This window comes from Trichechus manatus, unplaced genomic scaffold (assembly GCF_000243295.1).
Source record: "Trichechus manatus latirostris isolate Lorelei unplaced genomic scaffold, TriManLat1.0 scaffold00002, whole genome shotgun sequence".
Lineage (NCBI taxonomy): Eukaryota > Metazoa > Chordata > Mammalia > Sirenia > Trichechidae > Trichechus > Trichechus manatus.
The window spans coordinates 22,427,979-22,443,981 of NW_004443938.1; the positions used below are offsets into that span (position 1 = coordinate 22,427,979).

General features: G+C 42.7%; 1 long non-coding RNA gene across 1 annotated transcript in view; it reads left to right on the top strand.

The window, feature by feature from the left end:
• The first annotated feature begins 7,829 nt into the window (after window positions 1-7,829).
• LOC111820157 (uncharacterized) overlaps window positions 7,830-16,003 on the top strand; it is a 118,662-nt gene continuing 110,488 nt past the window's right edge. The window contains exon 1 of the long non-coding RNA XR_002823694.1: window positions 7,830-8,262. This is a non-coding gene — a long non-coding RNA (uncharacterized LOC111820157). The remainder of the gene's footprint in view (window positions 8,263-16,003) is intronic.

Consider the following 16,003-nt stretch of genomic DNA (forward strand, 5'->3'; position numbering starts at 1 on the left):
CTATAGCGCTGACCCTCTTCAGAAAATGTCACTACCCATCTGTGTGGCAAATTCTTAGCGTGGTGGTTAAAAATGCGGACCCCGTAGCCAGAATGCCTGGGCCAAACCCCAGCTCTGCTGTGTGCTAGTTGCTTGACCTTGGACAAGTTATTTGACTTCTTCGTGTTTCATGAAATGGGGATAATACTAGTGTGTACACACAGGGTGTTATGAGAATTAAATAAGTTAACACATGTAAAAGGAGCTGTGGTGGCACAGTGGTTAAAGCGCTCAGCTGCTAACTGAAAGGTCTGCATTTCGAATCCACCAGCCACTCCTCAGAAGAAAGATGTGGCAGTCAGCTTCCAAAAAGATTACAGCCTTAGAAACCCTATGGGGGCAGTTTTACTTTGTCCTATACGGTCACTATGAGTCAGAACGATACGACGGCAACAAATTTAATACGTGTGAAATAAGCTTAGAGCAGTATTCGCCATATATCATTATATTGTTGTTGCTCATCTTTCCAGATTCAGTTTGGGCAGCCTGTGTCTACAACACAGCCTTTCCTTAACTCCCATGAGTCACTGACTACTCCCTCCTGTTCCTTCGGCAGCCTGCACAGTGTTCTGTGTACATTTCATCGCATGATTCTCTTCATTTAGTTGTTTCCCTTCCCTTTTCCACTGTTGGAATATGAGCAACTTGAAAGCAGGAACCAAGTCTCCTTTATCTTTGAGTTTCCAGCATTTAACCACAGTGCCTAACATACAAAAGCCAAAAACCAAACCCTTTGCTGAGGAGTCTATTCTGACTCATAGCAACCCTACAGGACAGAGTAGAACTGCCCCATAGGGTTTCCAAGGAGTGGCTGGTGGATTCGAGCTGCCAGCCTTTTGGTTAGCAGCTCAACTTTTAACCACTGTGCCACCAGGGCTCCGCCTAGCATGTAGTAGAGGCTAAATTGACATTTAAGGAATAGAAGGAAAGATGGATAGATAAATCTGTCCCTGAGACTCCTTCTTATTTAGGATATTGCCAGATAACTTCAGAAAGCCTCAGCGTTTGTGTTTGTATTCTGTCACACCTGTTAGTATTTAAATCTTATTAATGTGTGTTATGGATTGAATTGTGTCCCCCAAAATATGTGTTGAATTCCTGGCCCTCGTACCAGTGGCTGTGATTCTGTTTGGAAGAAGGGTTTTTTTTTTTGTTATGTTAATGAGGACGTACTAGTGCAGGGAGATTCTAAACCTAATCACTTCTGAATTATAAAAAAGACCAGAATAGACACAGAGACACACACAGGGGGAAAACAGATGTCATGTGAGGGATGTCTACAAGCCAAGGAACGTCAAGGAACCAAGAAACGACTGACAAGGAAGGAATCGACACAGCTGAGATCCTGATTTGGACTTTTAGTCTACAGAACTGTGAGAAAATAAATGTCTGTTCTTTAAAGCCACCCACTTGAGATATTTGTGTTACAACGGCACTACGTAACTAAGGCAGGGTGCATTGTTTAATTTATCTTTAATTACATATTTCAAATTTTTAAATTATGAACTTATTGGCTCACAGGCTATATCTGCTTTCTCTGGTGTCTTTTTCAGTTGTCTACTAGAAGAGTCTGTGACATGGGGATAATACTATCTACTCTTACATATATATAATGCTATATATATAAGATATTTATATATATATGTTGTTATTGTTAGGTGCCGTCCAGTCAGTTCTGACTCATAGTGACCCTATGTACAACAGTACGAAACACTACCCAGTCCTGTGCCAGCCTCACAATCATTGCCATGTTTGAGCCCTTTCTTGCAGGCATTGTGTCAATCCATCTCCTTGAGGGTCTTCTTCTTTTTCACTGACCCTCTACTTTACCAAGCATAATGCCCTCTTCCAGGGACTTGTCCCTCCTGATAACATGTCCAAAGTACATGAGACCAAGTCTAGCCATCCTCACTTCTTTTTTTTTTTTTTTAATATTGGGAATGAGTTTTGTACCTTAATTTACATACAATAAGGGAGTTTGTTTGTTTCTTTTTTTTTTATTGTACCTCAGGTGAAGGCTTACAGAACAAATGGTTTCTCATGAGACAGTAGTACACATATTGTTTTATGACATTGGTTAACAACCCCACAACATGTCAACCCTCTAACTTCTCAACCTTTTTTTTTTGGTGAAAATACACATAGCCAAAGATATACCATTTCAAAAATTTCTACATGCACAGTTCAGTGACACTGACTACGCTCTTCCAATTGTGCTGTTATTCTCACTTAAGATGAAGGCTTACAGGACAAAATAGTTTCTCATTTAACAGTTACTACAAATGTTGCCCTATGACAATGGTTAACAATCTCACAACACATCAACAATATCCTTACTCAACCTTGGGTTCCCTATCACCAGCTTCCTTGTCCCCTTCTGCCTTCTGGCCCTTGTCACTGGACTACTGTACCTCGTTAGTCTCATTTGGTTTTACGGGCTGTCCACTCCCAGGCTGAATGGTGAACCTCAGAGATAATTTCACCACTGAGCTAAAAGGGTATCTGAGGGCCATAGTCTAGGGGTTTCTCCAGTCTCCTCTAGGCCAGTAAATCTGGTCTTTTTTTTGTGAGTTAGAATTATGTTCTATATCCTTCTCCAGCTCTGTCCAGAACCCTCTGTTGTGATCCTGGTCAGAGCAGTCAGTGGTAGCTGGCCACCAGCTGTACTGGACTCAGTCCGGTGGAGGCCTTGGTAGCTGTGGACAATTAGTCCTTCGGACTAATCTTTTCCTTGTATCCTGTTCTCTTCATTCTCCCTTGCTCCCGAAGGGATGAGACCAGCGGAGTATCTTAGGTGGCCGCTCACAGGCTTTTAAGACCCCAGACACTACTCACCAAGGTAGAATGTAGAGCATTGTCTTCATAAGCTGTGTCAGGCCAATTGAGCTAGATGTTCCCTGAGACCATGGTCCCCACAGCCCTCCGCCCAGCAATTCAGTCCCTCAGGGAGTTTGGATAGCCATCCTCACTTCTAAGGAGCATTCTGGCTGTACTTCTTCTAAGACAGATTTGTTTGAATTCTGTCCCCCAATTCTGGTAGTCCATGGTATAGTCAATATTCTTTGCCAACACCATAATTCAAAGATGTCAATTCTTCTTCCATCTACCTTATTCACTGTCCAGCTTTTGCATGCATTTGAGGGGTAATTGATAAAAAAAATTGATATAATACTATATATAACATATAATACTCTTATGTAATATACTACTACTCTTTTAGAGCCTGACTAAGGGAGATAGCTCTTTCTCTATCTCGCCCAATGGGATGGGAGAGTCTAGGAGGAAGAGAGTGTGGAGGTGGCTCCTCTTGGGCAGTACTGAAGATGGTGACTAGAATCTCAAAAGGTATTTTCAGATTCCACAATATAACAAGAGAAAAGGAACCAACCCTTTAAATGAAGAACCTTCAGTCATCTCTACCAAGGTCCATGTTTCAATTTTATTTCTTTTTATCAACTCCTCCCCTTTGACAGGGTATCACAGTGAAAACTATTAAGAAAGGTGGGATCCTTAAAGAAACCCATTAAAGGATCACATTTAGAAGAGGGACTTTGGTCCATTTCCAATGAACAACCCCCTACTCTAATCTGGCAGTCCTCTTGGCGAAGCAAGAAGCTGAAGGTAAGTCAATAAGATGTAAATACAGACCGTATATATCCCGTTTAAAGTTAAAATATTGCATGATACAGTGAAAGGACTCAGAAGAGGTGTCTCCTATTTTCTAGGCTATGGGAGACGTGAGGGAAGGTTCATACAAACATATTTCCATTTCCTAGTACACAGAAGGAGCGCTGGTGTCACAGTGGTTAAGCACTCATCTGCCAACCCCAAAATTGGCAGTTCAAATCCACCAGCTGCTCCTTGGAAACCCTATGGAGCAGTTCTACTCTGTCCTCTAAGGTTGCTATGAGTCAGAATCAACTCGAAAACAATGGGTTTTAGTACGCTGAAACTAGATATAATATCAATCTGTTATAGATAATTATGACATCTCCTCTGATGTTAGTCATTAAACAATAACCATTTGTCATAGAGTCATCTCTGACTCATGGCAATCCCATGTGTGTCAGTGCAGAACTGTGCTCCACAGGGTTTTCAATGGCTGATTTTTTCTGAAGTAGACTGCCAGGCCTTTCTTCTAAGGGATCTCTGGATGGACTTGAACCTCTAACCTTTCAGTTAGCAGCCAAGCATTGTAATTGTTTCCACTACCTAGGGACTCCAGCGTTAGTCATTACTTCTGTACTATTCTACTCAACCTGTGAAAAAAATAAGATTACTTGAAAACATGTCTTAGATTTTAAAGCTGAACAAGATATATTGATTACATAAATGTTTTTGTGTAACTATATATCTTAACAAGATAACATTCATGTCTGGGTGCATGTCAGTCTGAAGAGGCTGCCCAAAGCCAGATCTATTTATTTAAATCAGGAAAGACAAAGGACCATGCTGGCAGCCATTCACCATATCAATCTCTCATGGTTGAACAAAGATAACAATAATTTGGTATACACAAGCAGATTTCTGAAAGGAGGGAATTAACTGCTGTGTTTACACTGTGAATCAGCAGGGAACTATTTAAGAGGTTGAGACCAACAGCAGACTTCACTGATTTCTTCTTTCTTTTTAGATTTTGAACACACGTGGAGATCCTAACAGAATTTCAGATTCAGATTCTAATTTCTGGGAATTCTAGTTTATAATGAAGTGATGAAAGGTCTGGGCTCCCAGAGTAGCCTTTATCAGGCACCTTCTGTCATAATACGGAGTCCCTGGGTGGTGCACACGGTTAAGTGCTCAACTGCTAACCAAAAGGTTGGTGGTTCAAACCCATCCAGAGGTGTCTCGGAAGAAAGGCCTGGTGATCTGCTTCTGAAAGATCACACCATGAAAACCCTATGGAGCACAGTTCTACTCTGCACACAGGGGGTCGCCATGAGTCAGAAATGACTCAATGGCGATTGGTTTGTTTTTTTGGATTTCGGCATACTACAGTTTGTAGTTCCTTGGTGAGGAAGAGACTCGCACAGCCTGTCATCCTGGTGGTTTGTCCAGGGACTAGGTATCTTGGGAATATGATGGGCCTCCTTTGGGGATGAGTATAAGATCCCCATGGAGAGGAGATGGGCCATCTTTACCTCACATCCTCTTCTCCACAGGGAAACTGCCTGGGGAACCAGAAGCTGCCTCGGCTTCCATAGGCTTTGGGGTTGCCAAGAGAGAAGAGTTACACACTCTCAAGAAAAGTGTTGCTTTGCTTTGTGTCCCAGTGGATTTGCCAAAAAACAAAACAAAACAAAACACCAGAAAACAAACTAAAAAGAAAAGCGTTGTTTGTTTCCCATTGGGAATTCTCCTAAACCATAGAATCTGGGACCCTTCAAATTTTTTGAGGGAGCTCAACCTCAGGGGAAATACCTCTTTTTGGGCATTATAAGCTAGTCATTAAATCTTCAATTCCCTTCCTTTGGGAGAAATTTATTTTCTGTTCCACCCAAGGACAATTTTATGTGCCTTGTAATAACGTACACTAACAATAAATGGAGAATAAATTCATTTAGATTTCAGAGTGCTAGTAGGTTTTAATTTATATTTTAAAATTACTTTCTGTTGTCATTAGAATTAGCGTGACCAAAGGTGCTATTTGAGTGATCTCAAACATAAAGTGATTCCTCTGGAGAAAAAAAATGAACCAAACTTGATAAAGATGAACGGTTGTTGTTGTTGTTAGGTGCCATTGAGTTGGTTCTGACTCTGAGCGACCCTATGTACAACAGAATGAGACACTGCTCAGTCCTGCGCCATCCTCACAATCTTTGCTATACTTAAGCCCATTGTTGCAACCACTGCGTCAATCCATTTCCTCTTTTTCGCTGACCCTCTACTTTACCAGGCATGATGGCCTTCTCCAGGGACTGCTCCCTCCTGATAACCATGTCCAAAGTACTTGAGACGAAGTCTCACCATCCTTGCTTCTAAGGAGCATTCCGGCCTTACTTCTTCCAAGACAGATTTGTTCATTCTTCTAGTGGTCCATGATATATTCAATATTCTTTGCCAATACCGTAACTCAAAGGCATCAATTCTTTTTTGGTCTTCCTTATTCATGGTCCAGCTTTTGCCTGCATATGAGGTGATTGAAAATACTATGGCTTGGGTCAGGCGCACCTTAGTTCTCAAACTGACATCTTTGCTTTTCAACACTTTAAAGAGGTCTTTTGCAGCAGATTTGCTCAATGCACTACATCATCTGCTGCTTCCATAGCTGTTGATCGTGGATTCAAGTAAAATGAAGTCCTTGACAATTTCATTTTTTCTCCATTTATCATGATGTTGCTTATTGGTCCAGTTGTGAGGATTTTTGTTTTCTTTATGTTGAGGTGCAATCCGTACTGAAGGCTGTGGTCTTTGATCTTCATCAGTAAGTGCTTCAAGGCCTCCTCGCTTTTAGCAAGCAAGGTTGTGTCATCTGTATAAAGCAGGTTGTTAATGCATCTTCCTCCAATACTGTTGCCCTGTTCTTCATATAGTCCAGCTTCTTGGATTATTTGCTCAACATACAGATTGAATAAGTATGGTGAACATATACAACCCTGACGCACACCTTCCCCGACTTTAAACCACGCAGTATCCCCTTGTACTCTTCAAACAACTGCCTCTTGGTTGATGTACAGGTTCCCCATGAGCACAATTAGTGTTCTGGAATTGTCATTCTTTGCAGTGTTATCCATAACTTGTTATGATCCACAGAGTCAAATGCCTTTGCATAATCAATAAAACACAGGCAAACATCTTTCTGGTATTCTCTGCTTTCAGCCAAGATCCATCTGACATCAGCAATGATATCCCTGGTTCCACATCCTCTGCTGAATACTGCTTGAACTTTTGGCAATTCCCTGTCGACGTACTGCTGCAACTGCTTTTGAATGATCTTCAGCACAATTTTACTTCTGTGTGATATTAATGATACTGTTCGATAATTTCCACATTCTATTGGATCACCTTTCTTTGGAATGGGCACAAATACAGATCTCTTCCAGTCAGTTGGCCAGGAAGCTGTCTTCCAAATGTGTTGAACATCTCAATTGCTATTCCATCAATTCCTGGAGCCTTGTTTTTTGACATTCCCTTCAGCGGAGCTCGGACTTCTTCCTTCAGTATCATTGGTTCCTGATCATATACTACCTCCTGAATTGGTTGAATGTGGACCAATTCTTTTTGAAACAGAGACTCTGTGTATTCCTTCCATTTTGTTTTGACGCTTCCTGCATTGTTCAATATTTTCCCTGTAGAAGCCTTCAATATTTTAACTAGAGGCTTGAATTTTTTTCTTCAGTTCTTTTAGCTTGAGAAATGCTGAGTGTGTTCTTCCCTTTTGTTTTTCTAACTCCAGGTCTTCGCATATTTCATTATAATACTTTGTCTTCTCAAGCTGCCCTTTGAAAATCTTCTGTTCAGCTCTTTTACTTCATCATTTCTTCTGTTCGCTTTAGCTACTCTACATTCAAAAGCAAATTTCAAAGTCTCTTTTGACATTCATTTTGTTATCGCTTTCTTTCCTGTCTTTTTAATGACCTCTTGTTTTCTTCATGTATGATGTCTTTGATGAAAGATGAATGGTAGGTGCATAAAGTCAATATATTAGAGACCAAAGATTAGAATTTACATCATCAAAATGATTGCTTTGGTTTAAACATGATCTCTACAAGAGCATTGTTTAAACCCCAAGCCAAGCCAGTTGTTGTTTAGTCAATTCTGACTCATAATGACCCCATGTGTTGCAGAGTAGAACTGGGTCCATTCCATAGAGTTTTCAGAGGCTGTGATCTTTTGGAAGTAGATTGCCGGGGCTTTTTTCCAAGGCATCTCAGTTTGAGTTTAAACTGCTAACTTTTCAGTTAGAAGCAGAGCGCTTAGTTGTTTATACCAGCCAGAGACTCCCGTTTAAGTACAAATATGTGTAATTGGCAGGAAGGAGTTGACATGTTGAGCAATGACTTCCCCATTATATAGAGGTTAGTTTATCAGTTTCCTTACAGAAAGCTGGAGCCTGATAGCACAAGGCAGACAAGTTTTGACAGCGAGAGTGAGTGAGGAAACATCAGGATGGGGCGGCAGTGGAGGATGAGGCATCCCAGGAAGACCTCAGGCCTCCAGGAGCACTCGTGCTGGGCATCAGAGAGAGAAGGCACCACCCAGAAGGCTGAGCGTTGGCTTCAGGTAAAGGCTGCCTTCTTCCCAATTCTTCCTGCTTCTCACTCCTATATACATGTCCAGAGCAGCTGCCCTAAAGTCTGATTTGTGCCTATGCATAAATGCAGAGTCTAATTCTTTGGCTTGAGATGTAATAGAGATCACAGCTTGGTTAGCAAATCACTCCAGATAACGTAGTGTAGAATTAATTTCTGGTCATGATTGCCTTTTTTATTTTTTTCTCATGTGTATTCTTAATATTGCAGTCAGCTGGCCTGCCTTTTTGACTTAATCTCATTTGCCTTGTATTTCTTTACCTATGGTGTTGAAACAGTGGATTGCAAATGGAATTAATTTGCAAACAGATTATAAAGGTGTTTGTATTTAAACTAAAATACTTTTGCAGACATTTAGCCTATTTAAACATTGGATTGGTGTCAGGCAGAAGAAAACAATTGTGTGTTATCACTTGGAATGGCACTTTAAAAACATTAAAACCACAGGCTCAGCACTCTGTTTATTGAAAGAGCTTAGGCAAAAAGCCCCCATTTGAAAACAAATGAAAAAATGGAAGAACGGTTTGCCTAGATATTATCAGGTATAAATAGCAAATGTAACAAAAATACATCATAATTAAACTTTATCTGTAAATATTTATATTAGTAGAGGTCAGAAAGTAATGGACAGAACAACAAATATTACACTTAAGATCTGTTTCTTTTATTATATGTACGGCATACTACAGTAAAAGAAGAATTAAAAATAGTGGAAAGTATAGAAAAATAAAAGTAATAGTTCTTGATATGAGTCTCTCTAGTCAACAAGTCTCAGAGTCCCTGGGTGGTTCCAACAGTTATATGCTCAGCTGCTAACCGCAAGGTTGGAGGTTTGAGTCCACCCAGAGGTGCCTTGGAAGAAAGGCCTGGTGATCTACTTCCAAAAGATCACAGCCATTAAAACCCCTATGGAGTGCAGTTCCACTCCGACACACGTGGCTCAGCATTCACTGATAGCACAGTGCAGTGTTGGGTGCTGCAGTATAGTGCGGTGTAGTAGAGTCAGCAGCAAGCTTAACAGCGATGTTACTGCTGTCCTTTTATAATAATGATACTATCCTACATTTTTTATAGCATTTTACTGTTGACGAAACATTTTGACCTACCTAACCCTAACCTCATTTGGAGCTCTGGTGGCACAGTGGTTAAGAGTTCAGCTGCTAACCAGAAAGGTCAGCAGTTCGAATCCACCACGTGTTCCTTGGAAATCCCATGGGGCAGTTCTACTCTGTCCTATAGCGTCTCTATGAGTTGGAATCGACTCAGTGGCAACAGATTTGGGTTCTTTTTTGGTTTTAACTTCATTTACACTAATTCCAAAAGCGCTCCCTGAATGGTGCTGGGGGTGGAGCAGAAAGGGGCTGGCCCCGTCTTCCTGTGGATGTTTCTTAGCCTGGAGGGATTTGCAGGAGGTGGCAAGCTTGATGATGTCTCTGCGCAAGGGACAGTAAGACTGAACTCTCAGATTCCCCTTCCCCTTCTCCTGAGCTATGCAGGAAGACTTCTGCAAGACAGATAAGGAGGGTCCCTGCCATACAAAATTTACAAGGGTAACCCTAACCAAGGGCCTGGTGGCTAGAGAATCCTCAATAAAATGCAGTTGTTAGAATTAATAATAGTAAAAATGGCACAGCCAGGCACCTCATCATGACCGTGAGCAGGCATCAGCCTGTCCATTCCAGGCCTGAAGCTCCTGCTATTTCCTGCACTTTCCACTCTAGGGATGTCTGTAGCTGGGCTGTGAGCTCTGGCCACTGCAGCCCTTTTTTTCATTTTTGGGTTGCATCTAGCCTTGTGGCTGGGGGAATAGACTGGCTTTACACCTGTGGAGAAAAATCTGATGGCTAAGGCCAAGTTTACCTCTAGGATACACTGTTCCTTAGACTGTCACTTTGTTGAGGACAGGAAATACATCTGCCTTGTTCAGCATTATATCCCTAGCGACTAGCTCAGTGCCCAGCACATAATACCAGTTGCCAACCAGTTGACTCTGACTCATGGCACCCCATGTGTTAGAGAAGACTGTTCTAGATAGAGTTTTAATGGCTGATTTTTCAGAAGTAGATCTCCAAACCTTCCTACTGAAGTGACACTGGGTGGACTTGAACCTCCAACTTTTTTGGTTAGCAGCCAAGAGCATTCACTGTTTGCACCACCCAGGAAACATTGTTGAATGAGGACTCACACTTCACAATTCAGTGCCAAGCTCAGGAGATAACCCACCCTTATTGGTTAAGAGCTTGGCTGCTAACCAAAATGTCAGCAGTTCAAATCCACCAGCTGCTTCTTGGAAACCCTATGGGGCAGTTCAGCTCTGTCCTATAGGGTCACTATGAATTTGATTCGACTTGACAGCAATGGGTTTTTGTTAATATTACTGAAAACAAACAAACAGAAAAACAAAATAAAGAAACCCATAGAAGCAGCTTGAATAAAATTCAGTCTGATTTTTCTGCTAGTTCCTACACTTACACAATTTATGTGAAATGTCCCAACATCACGTCAAAACACTTACATTCGCCTTTCTAGTGGAAAGCCTAGGATGGTGGCAAGGCCTTAGCGTGCTCAGAGCACCTTTTAATCCCCACAGATTCTAGGCTTGTCCGTGAAATTGTTCTAACGGGGATGTTGTGGCCTGTCCATCCAATGGCTTAACCTCTGCTTCCTGGCTCGGTTACTGACTCAGGTGACCTCACCACATAATCCCAGTAAACTCTGGCCATGGCAACTTCGGGTGAAGTTTAAAGTAACGGTCACCAAGAGGATAGGCCCAGCGTTAGCCGGTGCTTGTCTGTCAAGCAATCATATGACGTGTTGATAACAGTCAGACTTGCCAGCCTCACTGGAAACACAAATGCCCTGCGTGTGTGATATCTGCCCTGATCCTTTCCTCAGAGTCACCTGAGTTTTAGACAGAGAAATGCGTCTGTGGCTGGATATCAGTTGGAGAGGCACCGACATTCCAGAGTCGGTTGGGTTAATCCCTTGTAGAGGTCCCAGAGATATTTCCACTGCTGCTGTCTTCTCTTCCAAACTGGTCATCTGAAGATGATAAATGTGAGTTCTACTTCTAAGATTAGACATTTCCTCACTCTGGGTCCTGCGAAGCGGGATGGTTTTGAATGTGAACATTAAAGAAGTAAAAGGAAGTTGGCTTTTGGCTATGTCGTCTAAGATGCGATGGTCTCCGTGGGTAAGTAAAGAAGCGTCCTTTGAACAGGATGCCTGGCTGTGCTCACAAAGCCTACCAAACTCAAAACCGACTGCTAGCAAGTGAATTCCCACTCATAGCAACCACATAGGGTTTCCAAGGCGGTAAATCTCTATGGAAGCAGACTGCCGCATCTCTCTCCAGCGAAGCCGCTGGTGGTTTTGAACTGCCAACGTTTTGGTTAGCAGTTGAGCACTCTAACCACTGCACCACAAGTCACCACCAGCCTACACAGTGTTTCGGGAGGAAATGATACTGACCTGTATGTGTTTCCTAAAGCTGCTGTAACAGTGTCAGAAAGTAGGTGACTTAAAATCACAGACATTTATTTTCTCAATTGGGAAACTAATAGTCCACATTCAGGGTGGTTAGCAGGGCTGTGCTCTCTCTGAAGACCCTAGGGGAAGATCCTGTCTTGTGTCTCTCAGCTTCTGGTAACCCCAGGCATTCCTTGGTTTGCAACTGTAGCATAACTCCATCTCTGTCTCCGTCTTCCTGGGGCTGTCTTCCCTCTGTGTGTCTGTCCTCTTTTATAAAGACACTATTTATATTGAAATAGGACCCACCCTACTCCACTATGACTTCATGTTAATTTAATTGATTACATCTTCAAAGACCTATCCAAACAAGGTCACATTCACAGATACTGGGGGTTTCAACTTCAACGTCTTTTTGGAGGACACAGTTCAACCTGTAACAGTGTCCTGGAAGCCTCAGATACCTCCCAGGGTACAGAGTTTGTTCTTTCTTTTAAGTCTGCTTCTCACAGTGAGAATCACTCAGATCAGACGGGGTTGGGTGGGATCTATTGGGTACTGTGGTCGTGATTCATTGCCTTTCTGTACTGCTAGAGGCGGCAGGGAGCCGAGATGGCATGCCACCCTGGGAGACCAGGGCCAGAGTGATGGGCATTTGTCCTGTAATTGCCCCTGCTCATCCTGACTCACTGGCCATGCCATGTCAGTCAGTCCTAACTGCAGTAAGTTTGAACCTGGTCAGTTAGCTCTGCCTTATACAGATGTCCCCAAGTTTGGAAGCCTGGAGACACAGAAACTAAGCACATCCTGCCCCTCTTCTCCTGGGTAGAGTTTCTGGAAGAGAAAAGCGATGTGGGAAAGCAGTGGAGGGAGGAACCAGGTGCCATTGAAGTAAGAGAAAAGAAACTTTTAAAGATGAGAGTCTTGGACATTCTGAAGAGAGCTTCATGGTTTTTCAGTTACATTCTTATTAGGTCATTGGACATGTAATCTGTGCCAGGTACTGTGCTCTGGCTGGGAATACTGACGTGATGAAGGTCCCTGCCCTCAGGGAGCTCACTGGTTAGTGCAGGAGGTATGTATGCAAACCTAAGACGCAAGTGCTGGCAGAAGTCTGTGCTAAGGGCTAGGGAAATGCAGAGGAAAAGAAGAGAGGGCTGTGGGAGCTCTGAGTGTAGGGCACACACACTCCCGGGGGTGGGGACCGATCAGGAAAACTTCACTGAGAAGAAACATCTTAGCTGAGTTTTGAAGAAAAAGTGGATGTTTGTCAGGCAAACCGGTTTGGGGAGCATCTTGGAGGCAGAGGAACAAGCAGGAGAGCCCTGGGGATTATTGCTCATCACCGAGTCCACCAGTTCCTGGTAGGGCTTCCGCGGTGTGTGGAGACTGGCGAGCGTGCCGAGCAGACGGTGGCTAAGGGGTTTTGATTTTACCCTGCAGGTCTTAGGAATCCGTTGAAGGACTTGTAGACATGAAAGACCTGGGTTCAGATTGGAGTGTTAGAAAGCTCAGCCTGGGACGCGGAGTAGGGTTGTGGGAGGGGCCTACTCTGTACAGTGAAAAGCCTAAGGAAAGGCAGGATGATTTCTTCCCCACCCTCCCACCCCCCCAGCAGAGAATGCGGCCCAGCATCGGCACCCTGGTGACTCCACTGCCTTAGGGGTGTGTGAGGGGGTCCAGGACAATGCTGTCTGGAGAAGCAGCAGGTGTGCCGAGCAGATGTAGTACCTGTCAATGGGAGGATGCCAGAGCTGGACAAGAGGAAGACAGCAACGGGGACAACATGGTACCTTCAGGGACTAGTTCCTGAGTACACGTGACAGACCCTGTCTTAGTTACCTAGAGCTGCTGTAATGAAAAATATCACAAGTGGATGGCTTTAAAGAACAGAAGTTTATTTTCTCACAGTCCAGATCAGGGCGGCTCTAGGGGAAGGTCCTCCTCTGTCAGTAGTGTGGGTTTTCCTTGGCTGGTAGATGGTTCCTCCCATGGTCTCTTTCCCACGTGTGTGTCTCTTTGTGTGTGTCTGTTTTCCCTTTTTATAAGACATCACTCCGAAGGAGATGCATTGCCAGTGGAGGCTTGTGTGTTGCTATGATGCTGAACAGGTTTCAGCAGAACTTCCACATTCAGACAGACTAGGAAGAAAGGCCTGGTGATATACTTCCAAAAATCAGTCCATGAAAACCCTGTGAGTCACAATGGTCTGATCTGCAGCCAGTCATGGGAATGGAGCTGGACTAGCGGCATTTTGTTCTGTAGTGCATGGGGCCGTCACGAGTCAGGGGCCACACAGTGGCAGCTAACAAGTACCCAGAAGGAATTTGGCTTAGGACCCAGCCTGCTCCTGCAAGACCTCATTAACATGACAAAAGAAAAGCCTTATTTCTAAACAGGGTCACACCCACAGGTAGAGGGGTTAAGATTTCAACATATGTTTTTGAGAGACACAACTTAATCCATAACAGACCCCCTGAGGCTTCTAGAAATACATTACAAGAAGACTTTGCATGGAGTGGGATTGTACAACAGCAAATAGAGTTAAAAAAAAAGTTTTATATAAATTTTCTTTCAAAGAAATAAAAAGAAGATCATGCTTTACATATGGTTTTGTATCTTACTTTGTTCACTTAACATTGTTTCAAGAGTATCTTTTTATACCCTTAAATATATTGGTATTTCTTGTTAAATCCCAAAGAAATCTTTATGCTCAGAGATAAGGCTTCATAACACCTAACACAACCCACAGACAGATCTCCATGCAAATAAACTATAATATTTTACTTACATCAACTTAAAAAATTAAGTGAGTTGGAAACATAAATTCTTTGGCTGTGTAGTGGCATGTCAGACCGAGCATAATATAGCAAAATATCAGTCTTACAAAAGAAGTCAAGGAAAAGATTATGCTCAAAATTGCTTCTGGCCGACTGGCCTCCTGGTTATTAATTCAAATGTCCTTCCTGTTAATGGCTTCAAACAGCTCTTGTCTCCTTTTATGCAAGGGGAAAACTGGATCCTTTCCAAACAAAATAGCAGTAGCAGAAGGAAGCCAACATTTGCAGCATTTTTAGATAACTCTAACTATTAATTCTCTTCAACCAAGGCCCTTTTCATTTTTCACAGATATTTCTTACACTGCCTAAATCTACAAGTTAGACATTCCGAATGCTCAAAAAGATTTTAAAATAAAAAAAAGCATTTTCCCATCTGATTAGCATCATGTCTTGTTTCCTGGGCTGTTTCACCAATGTGAGCTATTGGCAGAGCAGCAGAAACCTCAGAGGTGATGTCTTTGGTCCTCAGTTGGAGATGGGGATGAGGGGTGGGAGAGGGGCATTACAATCTTTGGGAGTAGGGAGGGGAGCTAGGCAGAAAGAGTTTGAAAATCTCCCCACCTGATTCTGATATGACTCCAAGTTGAAAACCATTTATTTAGATTTACAGAATCTTAGAATTTAAGGGATTTCAGAGTTTAGGCAATAATACCTCTTACTTAGGTACAGAACCTCCTCTGTTTGATCCCTTGATCTATGCCTGAATATTTCCAAGGATGGTGACTTCATTGGAGATTACATTCATGGACCACTTAATATTTAGAAAGTATTTCTTCATCTTGAGCTCTGTGTAGTGGTCATTTATCATTTTTTGGATACCTTAAATCCATTCTCTCTTCCTAAGAGCACTAAGATTTTCTTTTGGGGAATAACCTGCCTTCCACTAGAGCAGCCTGGGTTGGACAATAAATCTAGATGTCTTCCCACTGTGAAAGTCAAAGGGATTTCTGGAAGTCCCTTCTACCAGACCCTTCCTCTCACTTACCTGGGACAGCCAAGGGGCACATACGTGACCTAAACATGTCTAATAAATCTTCTGGGGCTTGAATCTTAAGCAAAGTGACACACACACACACACACACACACACACACAAACTTCATTGCCGTTGAGTCTATTCCAACTCATAGTGAACCTATAGGACAGAGTACAGTTGCCCCATAGGGTTTCCTAGGCTGTAATCTTTACAGAAGCAGACTACCACATCTTTCTCCTGTGGAGCAGCTGGTGCGCTCGAATTGCCAAACTTCTCAGTTAGCAGCTGAGTGCTTAACCAAGAAACAACTGGAATTATTGTATTCTAGAGTTCTATAGGCAGTGCCAGGCAAGATGGTCAAGAAAGTTCCTGATATTAAGCCCTTCCGGGGTCATCTCTTTCTTACTGATTTCAAGTCTGGTTCCTCAGC